The sequence below is a fragment of the Leopardus geoffroyi genome, chromosome A1 (genome assembly GCF_018350155.1).
Source record: "Leopardus geoffroyi isolate Oge1 chromosome A1, O.geoffroyi_Oge1_pat1.0, whole genome shotgun sequence".
Taxonomy (NCBI): Eukaryota; Metazoa; Chordata; class Mammalia; order Carnivora; family Felidae; genus Leopardus; species Leopardus geoffroyi.
The window spans coordinates 233,767,349-233,786,835 of NC_059326.1; the positions used below are offsets into that span (position 1 = coordinate 233,767,349).

Genomic DNA, 19,487 nt, shown 5'->3' on the forward strand with positions numbered 1-19,487 from the left:
TATTTTGAGAGGCCAGCTTAGTCTCACCTACTTGAGTTACAACAGCCTCTTACATTGGATACACACGGAGCAGTGAGCGGTGAGTCAGAAAGAAGCAAGAGTGTGCTGGAAAGGGGAGGATGGGGGATGGCCATCTCTCACAAGTGACAGGCCTCCATCGTTCAGATGGCACAACACTGGATGGAAACCCGCAGGACCTCCGGTGCTAGCTGCTTCTTCCTCCCTGTCTACACGGCTACCTTTAGGTTAACTGTCCAGTGTTTTCCAAATTCTAGGCACTGAATTAAAATAAATACATTGGAAACCAGAACGTTCAGTAAATGAAAAAATGGTACTGGCGACAACTCATGTGTCCTGAGTGGCGACCACGGGCCAGGCACTGTGCGTGAGCCACTTGTGCTCACTGGCGGCCAGACTGAGGGGATTGTAGTGGAAAATGACCCACGCTCGCATCGCCTGCAGGTGACAGTGCTTTTGTGCTACTGGGGTTTGACTCATCTACATCACCTATTCCTCTGGCTCTTCTTGTCTTTGTTCTTTCCAATTCTTTTTCATTGTCTCCTCTGAAGCATTACCACTAGTCCAGGTGACTCTCAAAAAACTATGAGACACGCTGTTCCCTACTTAACCTGCCTCCTGGTCCTGAGTTAGGTTCAGATAGGTTTCAACAATGTATTCTAGGAAACCGGTGGAACTGGGATGGATTCGCCTTCCAAAATCAGTGAAGACTGAACAGGCCACCGACAAACATCCCAACTCTTATCACTGTTGGGGCGCCTGGGTGGCGCAGTCGGTTAAGCGTCCGACTTCAGCCAGGTCACGATCTCGCGGTCCGTGAGTTCGAGCCCCGCATCGGGCTCTGGGCTGATGGCTCGGAGCCTGGAGCCTGTTTCTGATTCTGTGTCTCCCTCTCTCTCTCTGCCCCTCCCCCGTTCATGCTCTGTCTCTCTCTGTCCCAAAAATAAATAAACGTTGAAAAAAAAAAAATTCAAACTCTTATCACTGTTGAGATCATCCCCCGTTTCAGAGCATCTGGCTTTTCTTCCGCTGCCGCACAGGTCTCAGGTGACAGTGAAACGGAAGAAAGGCCCTGATTGATGGGATTCTCTGCTGCACCACAATGTCGTATTTTCTGTCCCTCTGATTAGAAAACACCTTTGTTTGCTGGATCATTATTTCCAAATGTGTGCTTACTGTTCTTCACTTCTACGGTTTCCAGCGATTTCTCACACACTGCTGTGGATTAGTCAAGATCCCCCAGAGAAAACAGAACCAACAGCATGTGTATTATCTATGTATCTATCATAACTTTACAGACCTTTGTATCTACCTCTATTTCTGTCTACCAATCGTCAAGCAATCAGTCCCTCATTGTCATCATCTATCTATCAGATTTACTTTAAGAAATTGGGTCACCCGATTGTGGGGGCTGGCAAGTTCAAATTCTGCAGGGCAGGCTGGAGACCCAGGGAAGAAATGATGTTGCAACTTGATTCCAAAAGCAATCTGCTGGCAGAATTTCCTCCTCCTCAGGAGACCTCGCTTTTCTTCCTTCCTTCCTAACTTTTTTTTTTTTTTTTTTTTTTTTTAAGAGAGAGACAGAGATTGAGAGAGTGGGAGAGAGGCAGAGGCAAAGGGAGAGAATCCCAAGCAGGCTCCGTGATCAGTGTGGATCCTGATGCAGGGCTTGATCCCATGACCCTGGGGTCATGACCTGAGCTGAAATCAAGAGTTGGCTGCTCAATCAACTAAGCCTCCCAGGTGCCTCCACACTCTTTTTTCTTAAGGCCTTCGACTGATTGCAAGAAGCCTACCCATGTTATGGAGGGTGATCTGCTTTACTCCAAGTCTACTGATATAAATGTGAATATCTTTTTTTTTTTTTTTTCAACGTTTATTTATTTTTTTTTGGGACAGGGAGAGACAGAGCATGAACGGGGGAGGGGCAGAGAGAGAGAGAGACACAGAATCGGAAACAGGCTCCAGGCTCTGAGCCATCAGCCCAGAGCCCGACGCGGGGCTCGAACTCACAGACCGCGAGATCGTGACCTGGCTGAAGTCGGACGCTTAACCGACTGCGCCACCCAGGCGCCCCACAAATGTGAATATCTTAAAAATACTTACATGGCAAAGTCTAGACGGATGTTTGACCAAACAGCAAGGAATGATGGTCTGAGTAGACGTATAAAACCAACCATTGCACCATGGTTTTTAGACAGCTTTAAAGTAATGAAACAGGCATATGATGGTAAAAGTACTGAATCTCATCTTCATAAATTTTTCACTAGAGCTGCTGGTGGAGAAATCTAGGGCACTATATGTTTAATTTTACTTTCTTTTCCTCCAGGGAAGGAGCACGATCATTGAGAAGTGGCGTCATCAGGCAGCCACAAGCAACGAGGGTGGCATCCATCTACAGAACTCAAACCAATCACAGGGCAGCATCCTGCATTTCTGGTATCATCTATAGCTGGCCCTTCCCACATCTACCTGGTTAACACTCAGACATCTTACTTCCAATGGAGGAAGCGGGGGTGGGGGGGGGTAAGTAAGCAATGGTTTCATTTTCAATCTCCCCTACACCTATGGAATACTTTGGTTTTAACTAGTTTGGTTAGTTAAAGGCAACAAACCTTTAGTTAACTCTAGTTCACAGAAGGTAATCATACAAAATTACATCTAAGTCCGTTACTTTATTGCCCTTCCTGCATCAGTACAGTATGTATCCAGGCAGGTCAAGGAAGTGGCCTCTCTCCTCTTTTTTTTTTTTTTTTTTAACGTTTATTCATTTTTGAAATACAGAAAGACAGAGCACAAGTAGGGGTGGGGTGGAGAGAGAGGGAGACACAGAACCTGAAGCAGGCTCCAGGCTCTGAGCTGTCAGCACAGAGCCCGACTCGGGGCTCGAACTCACGAACCGGGAGATCACGACCTGAGCCGAAGTCGGACGCTCAATCAACTGAGCCACCCTGGCGCCCCTGGCCTCTCTCCTCCTGGACAAGACTTTGGCGTGCGGTCTTATTATTTTAGAAGAGAGATATTATCATGTTTATAAGTCTTAAGAGAAGTTAATAAATCACATAGTAGATATTGAGAAATAGTTTCTCAAAAAAGAAGTGTCTTGTAGAGTTTGGGAACAGATGAATAGTCACCAAGAACACAGGTTCTTCTGTTCTGGGATTTCACTAAGACAAAGATTTCTGAATGGCCTGACAGTGGACCACGCGGCCCTTGCCAAAACATCTTGTACATATTGGAACCCGACGATAGAACACGGCACGACGTAGGCTGATGCTTCTCCTTTCCGGCTGTGTAAATCACTGTACCTGCCGTTCATTGTACCATACTTGATTTGCTGGAGTTCACACATCTCCTCATCAGGGAAATGCAAAAGCCTAGGAGTCAGAGAAGTGAACGCTTCTCCTTTGGACAGCTTGCAAGACAGTTTCTTTGCGCATGTGCATCAAACATCTAGGCTGGCAGTAGCGTTTTCTTCCTCCCTCCACGCAGGTCTTCATGGATATGTGATTATCCCACCTGATGTCAGAACTGCCTCTACAAAACCAATCCTCCCAGAGAAGTTGTTGGTTTATGCAGAGGTGCTCATGCATGAACCAGATCCTAGCAATGGGCCTGAGTGTTTTATTAGAGCTATATTCCAAGGTACAAAGGAGACCCAGGAGGGGTGACCAGTCTGAGGAACGGAACCAGTGAACATGATCCCCAGTGGGACAGAACGGAGCAGGCAGCTGAAAGGCCAGGGGAGCCCCAGCACTCAGGCTCTGCGGGATGGGCGAAAGTGCGGGGCGTGTAGACCCAGGCGGCGAGGGCTACAATTCCCATCCCTGAACGCTGCCGTGCGATCTTGGACTTCACAGCCCAGGAGTCTCAGCTCTGTCCTCGACAACAGAAGTTCCACCTACTCTGCAAGTTTCCACTGAAGTTACTAATAAAAACATGCAAAGTTTGGGCGCGATGTGGGCACTAAACAAAGGCAGTTGCCACCCTCCCGGCAGCCCTGGAGAATGGCAGCTTTCATGTGTAGGCAGCATGTGGGCACAAGGGGAGGTGGTTCCTCTCCCTCCTGGAACCTGGAAAAAAGGGCTAGAAGATTTTTCTCTAGGAATTCTACCAAGAAACAAACACAAATAGACCTAGAACAGACATCTTCGAGAGTAACATGCTGCAGAATGGCTTGTTAGAACCCATTGGAGAGCAACAGAAACACGGCTGGGCAGCAATGAAAGTGCAAGGGAGAGGGCATGAGGACAGGCAGCTGGCGATGGTCTCTTTGGGCTGTCCAGGGAGAGGCCAGGCAGGCTCGGGACCACGGGTGTCCAGACTGTGGCTGTGTGGACCTCCACAAGGACATGAAGGGAGCACTGGAAATGTCCTCACAGCGATCCCTAGAGCTCATTCCGATTCTTGCTCCTGGGGAATGAATACACAATAGAACGGAATTCCGACACATGGAGCATGAACTGACGCACAACAGTGGGACTTGTTGGCATAAATCCACAAACGACCTGCCTTTTGCTTTTGATGCTTGAGGCAAGCAAGTCAGCGCCCAGGAAGGGGGCTCACACGTGGAATGCTGACAAATCAGGTCGCTGAACATCCAAACTGGAGAGGCCAGCCCCAGCTGGGGATAAAAGCTCAGCCATCATCTGGGAAGCCAGCTTGGGGAGCCTCCAGATAGACACCCAGGACATCCAGGGGACACCTGTGATCACAAGTGCATTTCAATGCAGCAAAGGGAGGCAGGGAGGACAGATGGCAGGGCAGTACTCCCGAACACAGTGTCTCATTTTGATCACTGAAAAAGAGACTTTTCTCTTATCAGCCCTCTTTGAAAGAAAAAGTCTTATTGGAGAACAGAAATAGTTCTTTCCAGTTGAAGTAGAATTTTTAAAAATGAGTTTTCAATTCAGCAGTGAGTAAAACAAAAAAAACAACTTGCCTGTTTTCAGATTGAACAATTTGTGATATACCCCTTAGACTATCTTGGCCCATCTCCTGCCATTAAATGTTTTTATTAGAAGTTTTATGAAGAGATGCTTTTGAAATGTTCCTATAACCTCAATTTTGATGGTCTCCATAAACAGAAATTGCCAGTGTTATGTTGAGGAACATTTCTACTTTATAGGGCATTGGCACACTGAATCTGGAAGCTTCTAGCTAGCTTATGCTCAAAGAGATGGACAGGCTACTTTAGGCATTAGAGACTCACAAAGGGGCCTCTCCAAACAGTCATCCTGTGGATGACCACCTTCCAGCCCAACTTGCTAAGCATCTTCAGATGCCTCTTGCAATTTCCAGATAGCACAGAGCAAAATCTCCTTCTAAGAGAGTTCTGGGATATGCAAAACTCCATGCAAGGGGTGCCTGGCCTCAGGCCTTTGTCTTTGACCTCAGAGTCCCACTTGCCAGAATCTTGACCTGATGCATTTGGGTCTGCCCCTGAAAGTGTTCCTCCACCAGTCTCACATGTGTCTTACAGAGCACTCCCACTGGTCTTGCAGAAGAACCAATGTTCAACGTTCAAGACCATTAAACTGGCCACATAAAAATGAATCCCTTTCTAAGGGCTCTGAAGGAACATCCTTTAATGTGTTCTTGCACATGGGATCCCATCAGCCTAGTAATGCAGCAGCCATGGGGTCCTCAGAGTCTCTCAGTCCTGAAGTCTCCTGGTGGGCACTGGTATCTTGAGAATGAGGCTAGAGACTCCAAAAGTGAGGTGCTGCACAGGGAAAGTACCCAAAGACATGAGCCAATTGTCACTTCGAAGTGAATGGTGACAGTGCCGGGGGTCTCTGGGAAATGTGCTTTTCACAGGCCCATCTATGCTTTGCTCCAGTGGAAGATACGGGCAATGGGTTAGTGTTGTTGTATAGGATTTCCTTCTTATTCTTGTTTTTTCTTTTTTTGGTAACTAAATCTGTACCAATCTAGAAAGTATGTACATAATGCCGTCTACTGTAATCATTTAATAGATACTTATTAGTAGTAATTGCAGTCATTCTAGTGATACAAATACCAAGAGATTATCATATTGACATATTTGTAGACTCTAACTCTTCTGGATTATTTGATTAGGCTGCAAACATCTACTTAACTCAGTTTAATATATTAATATACTAAAGACTGGTTATCTTTTTTTTTAAGTTTATTTATTTTGAGAGAGAGAGAGAGGGAGTGAGAGCAAGAGAGGGGCAGAGAGAATCCTAGCAGGCTGTGTGCTTTCAGCGCAGAGCCCAACATGGGGCTTGAAGTCACCAACTGTGAGATCGTGGCCTGAGCTGAAATCAACCGAACAAGCCCCCCAGGCGCCCCCTGTTTGGTTATCTTCTGCTGATTCAAACTGACTATGTGAATTTGCTGAGTCATTGCCCTGAATTTCACAGCAGATCTCAAGAAGCGTGGTCCACGTGGAGAGGGAGACAGCAGACTGCTCTTCAAACAGTTGAAGGCACTGTTTGCCTAAACCGGGCAAACTGTAACCGCTCTCCGGATTTTCCTTCTCTTCCTAAGTTCCTGACTATGTTTCTGAGCATGGTAAGAGTACTGAGCATTTTGCTGTGTCCTTGTTGACATCTAAGATGCCCTTAAATAAAAATTATCTCCAAAGGCAAGGGAATTAAAAGCAAAAATGAACTATTGGGACCTCATTAAGATAAAAAGCTTCTGCACTGCAAAGGAAACAATCAACAAAACTAAAAGGCAACCGATGGAATGGGAAAAGATATTTGCAAATGACATATTGGATAAAGGGCTAGTATCCAAAACCTATAAAGACCTCACCAAACTCCACACCCAAAAAACAAACAATCCAGTGAAGAAGTGGGCAGAAGACATGAATAGACACTTTTCCAAAGAAGACATCCAGGTGGCCAACAGACATATGAAACAATGCTCAACATCTCTCCTCCTCAGGGAAATACAAATCAAAACCACACTGAGATACCACCTCACACTGGTTTAGAGTGGCTAAAATGAACAAATCAGGAGGCTATAGATGCTGCCAAGGATGTGGAGAAACGGGAACCCTCTTGCACTCCTGGTGGGAATGCAAACTGGTGCAGCCACTCTGGAAAACAGTGTGGAGGTTCCTCAAAAAATTAAAAATAGACCTACCCTATGACCCAGCAATAGCACTGCTAGGAATTTACTCAAGGGATCCAGGAGTGCTGATGCATAGGGGCACATGTACCCCAATGTTTACATCAGCGCTTTCAACGATAGCCAAATTATGGAAAAAGCCCAATGTCCATCAACTGATGAATGGATAAAGAAGATGTGGTTTATATATAACATGAAATACTACTTGGCAATGAGAAAGAATGAAATCATGCCATTTGCAACAACACAGATGGAACTGGAAGGTATTATGCTAAGTGAAATAAGTCAGTCAGAGAAAGACAGATACCGTATGTTTTCACTCATAGGTGGATCTTGGGAAACTTAACAGAAGACCATGGGGGAGGGTGAGGGGAAAAAAGTTACAGAGAGGGAGGGAGGCAAACCATAAGAGGCTCTTGGATACTGAGAAAAAATTGAGGGTTGATGGGGGTGGGGGAGAGGGTAAAGTGGGTGATGGGCATTGAGGAGGGCACTTGTTGGGATGAGCACTGGGTGTGGTGTGGAGATCCATTTGTCAATAAATTATATTTAAAAAAAATTATCTTCTGGGAGACTCTTCACTCAGACCTAACAACGGGGAAGCGCCATCTGTCAGAGGGATCCATGAGGGACGCCATCCAGGTAAGTGGGGCAGGCCATTCCTGGTCCGGAGGTTTGGAGAAGGAGGGAACAGCATTCTGGGTGAAGCTCTTCTAGACCTAACATAGGACGTGTTCCAAATCCTGGGAAACACCAGTGAAACAACCATGGCCCCAGCACACGAATTAAAAATACAACAGAAAGCGCTACAGCTGCGAACTGGAGGCATGAGTGCTTCTGTCTCCTGGCAGGGCTGGGGAGGGAGGGACCGGGCTTCTGCCTGGCTGGCGGCAGCTACGCCGTGGGGAGGGGCGGCAGCTGTTGTGTGCACTTGCAACAGCTGGAAGCAAGAATCTCAGCTGCATTTCTGCCTGTGTCCTTGGAATGGGAGAGGCATATCTGCCAGCAGCCTCTTGCTTCCAGAATACGGATCACTGCGAAGGTTTGAACATCTGCTTGGTTAGAAAATGATTATACCCTAACCTAAGGAGTTCTATGTTTCTTCTGACCCCATCACTGTTTCCCTAAAATCTACAATATTCTTCTGTTTTTGGCATTATGAGGGTGCTGGACCAACATCTTTTACGTTACAAATTGACCCATGGTTGTTCACGAAGGCAATGAGGCTATGCGTGGTAGACTGAACATGGCCACCCGGCAACGTCCACATTCTAATCCCAGGACTGGGGAAGAGCAAAAGGGACTTTGCAGATACGATTACTTTTTTTTTTAAGTAATTAATTTGAGACAGAGAGAGAGAGAGAGAGAGAGAGAGAGAGAGAGAGAGAAAGCATGAGCGGGGAGGGGCAGAGTGAGAGGGAGGGAGAGAGAGAATTCCAAGCAGGCTCCATGTTGTCAGTGCAGAGCCCCGCATGGGGCTCGATCCCATGAACCTGATCACGACCTGAACCAAAATCAAGGGTCAAACGCTCAACAGACTGAGCCACCCAGGCGCCCCTGCAGATATGGTTAAGGTAAGGCTTTGGGGATGAGAAGATTATCTTTATTACCACAAGGACTCTCATAAAAGGGAGAAAAGAAGGTCAAAGACAGAGAAAGGTGATGTGACCGTGGGTGCAGAGAGATGGGAGGGTAGTATACTGCTGGCTTTGAGGATGGAGGGGCCCTGTGCCAAGTTCTGTGGACAGCCTGCGGAAGCTAGTTTTGTAAACAGTTTCTGGGCCCAAGATGGAGCCACTCCTGCCCAGGGTGCCATGGGCACACACAGATGTGGGCAACTTCTGTGTCCCTGCAACTGTTCTACTAGCCCAGAGACGCAGTATACACACTCAGCCAGCCCCCAGATGCCAAGCCACTTCTGAGCTCTGTATGTCCTGCCTTGTTCTTTCTTACCCCAAAAGGGTTGACTACTGTCCCCCCCCCCCCACCCATCAGATAGGGTCTGTTTTCCTCCTCTTTGTTTCTTATTCATTATCCCAGAAAAGCTGCCTGCCTTCTGCCCCATTTTGCAGTTCTCCAAATAGAGACCGTCTGTCTCATGAAGTGTTAAATAAAATGTGTTTGTATTACCTAAATCGTCTTCTTTCATCATTTTGTGAACACGAGAAAGGGCAAAAAAAAAAAAAAAAAAAAAAAAAAAGATACCCTGCCCCACCCAGAGCCTCCAGAAGGAATAAGGTGTGCCAACCCATTTTTGACTTCTAAGCGTCAGGCCTGAGAGAGGGCAAATTTGTGTTGTGTGAAGCCATGAAGTTTGCAGTGACTTGTTACAGCAGCAGCAGGAAACTCATACACTATGTCAGAAACGTGGCTCCGGGACCAGAGGACCCGGGTGGTCTTGGGAAGGAAACCGATGGGTGCGGATATGAGCTTTGTACCCGTGGCGGGGTGTGGGCTGTGGGGCAGGGCCAGGGAACACAAGTGGGATGCAGCTTATGATGTGCCCGAGACACCTGACCAGGTTTTCTCATCCTCCGGTGCTGCACCCCAACTCCCATTCCAGAAGACAGATTTCAGGCCCAGGAGACATCTTCCAGGGACACTCACAGCTGGACATCTTCTAGTCACGCTGCCTCTACTAACACTTACTTCAGATGACTAATTAATAACATTTGCCAAAATAGATAAAAAGAGAGACATACTATGCCCCCTATTATGAGGGTACCCTGGTGATTTCTGGGTTGGGGATACGGTTTGGGACTCATAGGGGGTGTGAAGAAAACCTGAAAGGCTCTATTTACTTATCTTGGTAAATTAAAAGTAAGAACAGTAGCCAGCAACTGAATTTCTTGACTGGCAATGACACCCTCTGCAGGTGACTGCCAGACACAGGGCTATCACCCACAACAGAGGGTGCACCAGCGGAAAGACAGGGCTTCCTGAGCAGAGCGTGGGAGCTGGTGCCCGCCCTGGTGGGTCAGCTCAGAGCACATCCTGGCTTGTGGCAATGCACCTGCTCTAGAATGTTTTCTGTGTGGTGAATTCTACAGAAAGTGAAATCTGAGGGCGCCTGGGTGGCTCTGTCGGTTAAGCGTTCGACTTCAGCTCAGGTCATAATCCTGCAGCTCGGGAGTTCGAGCCCTACTTCAGGCTCTGTGCTGGCAGCTCGGAGCCTGGAGCCTGCTTCAGATTCTGTGTCTCCCTCTCTCTCTCTGCCCTTTCCCCCACGTGTGCGCTCTCTCTCTCTCTCTCTCTCTCTCTCTCTCTCAAATAAGTAAATGTGAACAAAAATTTAGAAAGTGAAATCTGCATAAAACTTCATAATAGGATGGACTTTCACCCCACACAGTAGTGTTCTGGTTAAAAGTCATTAAACTTAAAGACGAGTTATTTACTTATTTATTTCTGGCTACGATTATAGGAGTGCAAATTTGTTGATCTTGCCCGTCACATCAAAAAACTTCCAATATTGTATTAGCGAAGGGATGTTTTTGTGAACACACACACAATTAATTTGTCCTTTAAAACTAAACCTTATTTTAACCATGAAGGAGAAATGTTTATAAGAACACATGTGATGGGAGAAACACACATTTAAAAGCGCACATTTAAAACCTTCTTTTATGTAATCTTTTTTTGCGAAAATATACAAACGTTCATATTTGTACATTTGTACATTCCTTAGAAAGGAATTTTTAAATTCAGTTAAAATCTCCCAAATGAAGATTCAGTACATCTTGAACCCATTTGCTAAAAAATAAAAAATGCAATACCTTCTGGTTGATCTGCAAGGAGAACTGATTGACATCAGGAAAACATGGAGAGTTTACAGCTGAATTTCATCAAAAAGTCTCTGGGTAAGTGTGGACGAAATTGGAAAATGAGTGTAATGATTTCAAGACTTGGTCACGGATTCTTTCCTTTGAATCATTTGGCCGTTACACTAAGCGTCAGAATATACTGAACTTCACTACAGTACCCAACAGTGTTCTACTGGAAAGTGTTAACCCAAAATTCCCTAAACAACAAAGCACATTCCATCACAATATTCTTATTAAATGTATTAAGTAAGAATCTAATGTATTTTTGAACTATTAAAAAGTAATTTAAAATATTATTTTCATTGTTTTCTCCTCCTTAGTTCTAATGTGTGTTTATAAAGTATATAAAACATGAGCATATACATTTTATGAATAAACACATACACATACCTAGGTGCATGGTTTTACCCTTAATTACACACAGTTAAAACCAGTTTGCTCCCAAGTAGCAGAAAGAAAGAAAGAAAGAAATCCAGTTCTTTAGGACTTGGGGAAAGTCACACATGCAGTGGATATTTATAGAGGATCTATGGTGCTTGGTGTTGGAGAGACTGAATTCTGCCTCTAAGAGCATGTGGAAGGAAGTCCTTCCTCCCCCCCTCCCCACTGCCCCCTTCTCTTGCTTCTGTGCTATGATGGTTAATTCATATGTCAACTTGGCAAGATCAAGGCGGCCAGTTGTTTGGCCAAACACTATCCAGATGTTGTAAAAGGGTTTTTTTTTAAAAGATGTTATTAACATTCACAGTGCTTTGATTTTAAGTACAGCAAATTGCCCTCCATCATGTGGGTGGGCCTCATGCAATCAGTGTTAAGTCTTTAAGAACAAAGACTGAGGTTTCCCAAAGAAGAAGGAATTTTGCCTCTAAACCACCATGCAGACGTTCTGCCTGAGCCTCCAGCCACTGGACTCAGGACTGAAACATCAACTCTGACCTGAACCTCCATCTTGCTGGCCTGCCCTCCAGACTTTGGACTTGCGTGTAGCCCCCACGACTGCACAAGAAAACTCCTTAAAATAAATTTCTCTCTCTCCACACACACACATCTCCCATCAGTTCTGTGTCTCTGGAGAACGCTGATTACCCCACCTGCCCAAGGAGCAAAGCTAGAGATCACGACCTTGTCCCGTCCATGCCTTTCTCACTCCCCTTTGGAGAAGGATCTGTGCATGCTCAGTACAGCCCTCCCTTCCCATGTCCTTTCCAGCAGCACGTCTGTCTTCTTATCTGCTCCTCAATGCCCTAAATCTTCCTGGGGAGCATCTTCAGCAGGGGGCTCGGCAGCTCGTTCATTTCCACCAGTGACAAGGGCTAACTGACCTAACGCCATTTGGGGTCAGACGCAAGCCACGTTTTCCAAGAGAACTTCATCAACAACAGAAGTGGAATTCTGATCTCCATCTGTCTTGACTTGTTTCTATCTCAGTTCATTCGGATCTCAGGCAGAGCTGTTGAATGGGCCCTTCATATCCCACACGGGCCACTGGGCATGGCTGGCAAGCAGACGGTTGACCCAGAGAGTTCAACGTCAGCATAGGGTTTCACGGGTAGTGGTATCGGCATTCAGTGCAGGCTGCTCGATGTTGTTCTTGGGGTGGCTTCCCTGGGGGGTGACACCTCAGTTAAGACTGAAAGTGTCAGCCAGCTTGGTGGGAAATGAGGGAAGGGGAGAGGGAAGGAGACAGAGGGCTGAAGGGCACAGAGGTAAGGGAGAGCTCTGTCTTGGGGGCTGCAGGTCAGTGGTGCCTTAATGGTTGAGGTTTACCTACCGCAGAGGGTCTTACCCCACCCCACTCTCCCTGTAACCCGCTCCCGTGCCTCCACAGCTACATCACCCTCAGCTGAGAGGCCTAGATCTGGGAGCACAGAAGCAAAGAAGTATAGTGAAAACCAGTCATGGAAGTGAAGTGTTCACACGCACATACATCCTTCCCTATCTGCTTATCTATCTGGTCCTTACATCATAGCCCGTTAATTCACACACCAGCTGGGAAAGCTGGTCACAGGTGAATGAAGGTGCTCTATGAACACCTGGGCGGTTGTGTGTTGCAGGGCCATTTCCCCAAGTACCCACAGGAAAGTTCTGCTTTTGTGCCAATTGATTAAAGAAACCGTTTCCTACAAGTTCCATCACGCTGGTAGGGCTGGCTCATAGCAGACGCATTATTCGCCCTGAGTAACTCAACGTCCTGGTCCCACAAGTGTCCTGTTACAAGCCATGGCTATTTGAGGACCAACTGGCAAGTATCACCCTTAGAAACCACAGAGCACGGGTTTCAACACAAACCGCCAGACTTTTCAGCAAGTCGAAAGGGAAACAACAGTGATTTGGGGATCGGTTTACCAGACCGCTCCTCCTTCCATTCCAAAAGCTGTGGCAAGCGATCGGGTATCACAAAGCTCTCGAGCAGAACGTCCAGGCGCACACACACTCTCACACACACAAAGGAGACGCTGGGTGTGTGCCAAATCTCATCTTAAATTACGCTGCATTGGAGAGAGCTAAATAATTCTACATTATTTAACAGGAACTGAACTGAACGGAGGGAGCAGCTGAAGACTAAGGAAAGCGGCACCTGTACTGACCGTGAACCCTCGCAAAGTGCCTGCCGACGGCATTCCTTATTTCTTTCATCTCGGAACCTTGAGTGATGCGCTAGTTTTCAAAGGATTCTTCGCCTGAAATACATCTCAGCAGTTTAAACCCAAGGACCAAAGACACTCAGTCCAATGGTGTCAAGTTGGCTGGGCCCCGGGGCCCAGATATGTGGTCAAATGTTACTCTGGATGTTTCTGTGAAGGCGTGGTTTGGATGAGATTTACATTTATTTACTTATTTATTTAGTTAGTTAGTTCAGTTAGTTCAGAGAGAAGCAGAGAATGCAAGGGGAGGAGAGGGGCAGGAAGAGACAGAGAAAGAGAGGGAATCCCAAGCAGGCTCAACGCACAGTGTGGAGCCCGACACAGGGGTGGGACTCCATCCCACGATCCTGACATCATGACCTGAGCCGAAATCAAGAGTCAGATGGTCCACGAACTGAGCCACCCAGGTGCCCCAGATGAGATTTATGTTTAAATCAGTGGACTTGGAGGAAAGCAGTTTACTTTCATAACGTGGGTGGGCCTCATCCGATCAGGTGAAAGCCACTGGATCTGAACTGCACTGGCTCTTCCATGGCCTCCAGCTTGCTGCAGAGTTTGGACTTGCCGGGCTCCATAACTGTGTGAGCCAATTCCTTGAAACAAATCCCCTTCCATGCGTCCACATATACCCTGTCCGTTCTGTTTCTCTGGAGACCCCTAACGGACTCAGGATTAGTAACACCTCATGATTCCATGTGCCTGGCTTTGAGTTCTCATCACAAGTGCTGCAGGGAATACACCTTTGTTCACTGCAGAAAAGGGGAAACAAGCTTGTCAGAGAAAACTTTTAGTGACCATGCCAATGAACAGCATAGCCCAAGAGGCAAAAAATCTCAAGAAGACGGGGTTATAGGAAGCTGTGTGTTCACGAGAAGACTCCGGGGAAGCGAGAGGGCCAAGGCAGAAGTGCAGTCTGGGGTTCAGGAAAGGCAGTGATATTCGGTGCTTGGCTTCGAGGGAAGGTGCCACAGAGTTTCCCGGCTCTGTGCATTTGCTGGCCAGGACCAGAAATCGCCATGCTGAGAAAACCTTGAGGAAGGCAGCATATCAAAGCACCTGGAGGTTGGGGCCCTGAACGCCTTGGACGCTTATTTCCAATGCGTGGTTTCTTCTATCAGCCTTGATGGCTGGCATGACGCCACAGTCACAACTGTCCCCTCTGCAGGGTCTTATGACTTTGGCAGGACAATTATTTGCGAGGAGTTTTGGCATCCGAGTCTCAACGGACAGATGAAAGCAAAGGTCTGGACTGTGCACCTCTGAAGGCGTACTGTTACCCTGGCCCAGATGTTTTCATCTGAGGGGGCATTTCAGAGGCACAAAGTGGGCATTTGTTTTGATCCTTGATTCAAGAACTGAGGTCATTAACCCTCCATGTGAGGTAAACCCTCAGGAGGAAAGAACAAAAGAGAACAGCTCTATTGAGCACTTGGCTTATGGGGTGGAAATCAAGAAGGCGCACCTGCGTGTGCACACATGGGTGTGCTGGGGGGGTGGTGGGGCGAGGGCAGAGCACACACACAGGGAATCCAGAGGAGGCATGGGCGGTGCCTTCTTGGGCCACTGTCAACCATCCTGTGAGGCACCGAACCCTGCTCAAGCCTCCCTATTAGCATTCAAGACAGCTCATTAGCACACATCTCCTCCCATTCTTCCAGAAGACTTTGCCCTGGTCTGTGCATCTCTACCAAGTATCCCTGGTGAGGGAGGCAGACGCTCAATTAGCCTCATCGAATGGCAACTACCCACCACCCACCCTATCCTCCCCCGGCGGGCATCTTGCTTTCATTGTGAAGGGACCAAACGCTGCCATCTGGAGGTCAGTACCCTGGTCCCCCAGGGGGCCGAGGTGGGAAAGGATGTTTGCCAGGCTACCCAGTGAGGACCCCAGGTTCACTTTTATGTGAAAGACTAGAAATACTGGTAACCATAGATCCATCTATGGGCCTTTTGTCCAATCCTGGTATTTAGTGAAGGAACTTCTCTTCCGCAACCAATTCTCCCAGCATCTGTGACTGAATCAACTGATTATTCACGTTCCAAACATGCCTGAAAATTTGAAGAGCACAGCACTGGTATGTCATCATTGAGAAACATTTAAGGAAGTGTTTCACAAATATTAAGTCAGTTTGTGGACAGTGTTTTTATGGGTCAGGTGCCTCCCGTATTACATCACAAATATCCTTCTTCTATGAGACACAGCTCACAGGCTGTGGGGAAGCCTCTAGACTCTGACTGCCCAGCTCTGGAAGCTTTCTCCCAAATGGAGCCTGGACACAGGTGGTGGGGGCTTTGTTCTGTGTTTTCACAGTGACTCGTCCATGGCAAATACGGTCATAAAAAGTACGTAGTTACTTTTGAGAACAAAACTTGTGCTTTCTTGCAGTTCAGATATTTGGCTCTAAAAACATTCAGAAATAGCAATAAAAGTGACAAAGGAACATAACCCGATCGTGTGCCACAAACGTAGGATCCCTCTGTGACACGGTCAATTTGCAGTTACTGATGAACCCCTTGGCTCCGGCCCTGAGGCATAAAGAACACGTATTTTAGGCTCCTGCTCTCACAACAGCCAAGGGACATTCTATGGGAGGTATCGATCCGCAAACCCAGAGGTGCATCTCTAGATATCTGTGTCCAAAATCTAATAGGGATCTCGAAGTATGTACTTCCAAAGCTCGATGGAAACATCCACGTTTCCACCCTTCGCAGCTCCCAAGCACGTGTTTCAGAAATGTACAAAGGCCAGTAAGCAGTACTCATCTGTCCTTTTTTTCCTAACTGGAACACTCCCATGTCTCAAGGTCTGGCTTCACTTCTCAGTGTCTGAAGGCTTCATGGGTTCCTTATCCCCGCTGTTGATGTTAGAGTCTGGGCAAGGACATTTCTCTTGACCTTCCCATTTCCAGGGACAGCAGCGCTCCCCGACGACCCACATCTTGCAATCCCTCCGTGTGGGCGAGTGGCAGGTGAGCAAGGTGGGGCATTTAGAGACACAAAAGTGAGCAAATCAGAGAGAATGAGGAAATGATAAGCTCAGAAAATGAGAAGGCAGGAGCAGACCCAGCTCTGATAAAAGGTGGGAAGGAGAACCACGTGTGAGCATCTCCATCCAGGCACTGCACCTGCCACCTGTAAGGGAGGAACGATGGGTCCTGCCCGCCCCCCGCCCGGGGAAGCTCCGCCCCTCCACGTGGGCACCACAGCCCACTGCTTCTCTCCAGCCACCTGCCTGCCCCTCACAACACCCATTTCCTTCTCCGCCGGAGCATTCAACAGTGCACACACCGGCTGCTCCTTCTCCCACGTGTAAGATAACTTCTCTCCATCCTGGCTCTCTTACGCAGCAAACTCCCCCAAAGAGTATGCAGCCTTCCCGCTGCCTTCCCTCCTGTCTCTGCTGAACCAGGAGCAAGGAGGCTCCCTCCCTCCCCGTCCCGTAGGAAGAGCTCCTGTTCAGGACACTCCTTCCCCCCTCCTGACAGTCTTTTACAGGCACACCTCAGAGATGCCGTGGGTTCGGTTCCAGACCACGGCGATAAAGTGAGGATCACACTAAGGCGAGTCCTGTGAATTCTGTGGTCTCCCATTGCATACGAAAGTGATGCTTGCCCTATACCCTAGTGTCTTGAGTGTGCAATAGCACTGTGTCTAAAAAAACAAGGTGCATACCTTGACGGAAAAATACTCTGTTGCTCAAAAACGCTAACCGTCGCCTGAGGTTTCAGCAAGTTGTAAGCGCCGATCACCGACAACACATGAAATAATGACAACGTTTGAAAAGTTTTGCAATGAGAGAATTACGAAAATGTGACACAGAGACCCGAAGTGAGGAAATACTGTTGGGAAAATGGCACCGAGAGACTCTTGCTGGTCACAGGGAGGCCACCAACCTTCAATTTGTAAAAAAAAAACAAACAAAAAACGCAAGACAGCACAGCACAATGACACGAGGCATGCCTGCATTTAGCTGGCTTTCTGAACCCATGCTCTCCTGGCTCCCCCCTGATACAAGGACCGTCCCTTCTCCAGGCCCTCGGCTGGCCTGCCGTTTTCTCACGGCCTCTGAATGCCGGGGCCCCTTGAAGTCTGGGTCCAATCTCAGAGCCTTATTAAATGCTCTCCATCTGCTGGCTACACTCACATCTACCTCCAGCCCAGCCCACAGCCCCGGACTCCAGAATTACAGCCCCAACTGCCTTCTCAACAACTCTCCCCGGATTTCCAACCATCCTCTCACACTTAACTCCAACGCTGACCTCCCGCGCTGCCCCACAAGCTGGCTCCTCTCCCGGGAGTCAAGATTTATGCTTCCTGAGTGGTGGTAAGAATTTACAATGTTTGAGACCTCATATTTCTTGTGTTAGGGAAGAATCCTCATGGTATTTTACACTTATTAACCGAATGAAAATAATACACCTCCAGGGTGGGGGATTAAGGTCATTTTCGCTCAATCAGCAGCTATTTCTGATGGCATTATCTCCAGCGTTCTAAATAATAAGGTACATACAGAATATCCACAGAATACTAAACTACCCGGTAATTATTGAGCCATGTGTGCTAGGAAAAGAATAAACTCCTTATACCTCTTATTTAATCCTCACTAAATGCTGCAACATGGGATGGAGTGATTAGCATCCCCATTTTTTTTGTCTGTTGGAAGGTTGGCCAAAGAGAGTAACTTGCCTGACATCTCACAAGTGGGCCAAACCCAAACCCAGGCTGGCCGGTTCCTGAGTCACCACTTTCCAGCCCTGTGTTAGGGGAGTCATCAAGGGGTGGGGGGCAAACAACAGAGAGAGAGGGAAATATTTTGAGATTGAAATTTCTTAGTAATTATACTTAGTGTAAAAAAACAAACCCCATTAATGGACCTGCAAATACTTTGCACTTGAATGTGAACCCTCCCCCGTCTACACCCCACAGCACCCCTGGGCTCAAGGAAATTACAATGTCAGTTCCAACACATAGGAACATGGAAAAACCCTGGAATCATGGAAGTTATTACTCCCTTTGTCCATTCTAAAATCTCTTTTTCCTCCTTTAGCTTTTTTGTTTTCTTTATGTTTGTTTTTGTTTCCGGTTTTTACATTTTTATTTCCCCTCTGGGCAACATTTAATTGCTTTTCCTACAAAGTTCCCTGCAAAACTTGTGTAATAGTGAAAGTCAGTGTTTCATGGTCTGGGCGAGTCTTGGAGGGAGAGAGGATCTTTTCCTAGAAATGAAAGGAAAGCAGTCATTCCAAGATACGTATAAAGAACGCTTTGCAAACATCACGCTCTTGATTTAACATGTGCATGTTTAAAAAACATATGACCCACGTCAAAAGGTCACCTTCACACGTCACTGTCACCAAAACCCAGACACGCAACCTCTCTGAGTTCCTCCTGTGGACAACAGGGTCGATCGGATAAAAGGAATTACGAAGGACAGATGAACTTTGCACAGCATTATGCAAAACCTCCCCTCCATCATTAACACGGATTATAATTACACAGAAAATGTCATGTCAAGTTTTGAGTAGCATATCCCAACGTTATCCTACCTTCGAGGATGGGGAAAGGAAATATTTTTCTGTGTGGTTGTTTACAGTGTTTATATGTCTGCACACCTTAAAAAGATCAAGGGCAAAAAAAAAAATTTACGGTTAATACTTGAAAGCTGGATTTTGATCCAGCAAAAGAAATGGCAGTTTTAATGAGTCTTCTCATCCCGCCTGTCTCCTTCTGTTTTTCTCCCTCTCTCTCCCATAACGTAAATGGCTCAATATTTTCATACGCGTCCCTACTTAATAGAGAAGCTAATGGAGGTGCCCACAGCTATAATCAGAGAAGGATTTAAAACTTTTGCCTTTTATAGCTCCTATCGATCAGTTTTTACGTCTGTGACAAATGTTTG

The 19,487-nt window shown here is 46.9% G+C and overlaps 1 protein-coding gene across 4 annotated transcripts in view; it reads right to left on the minus strand.

Moving 5' to 3' along the window:
• Positions 1–19,487, minus strand: part of ADCY2 (adenylate cyclase 2) — a 417,821-nt gene that overhangs the window by 158,058 nt on the left and 240,276 nt on the right. The window lies entirely within an intron of this gene.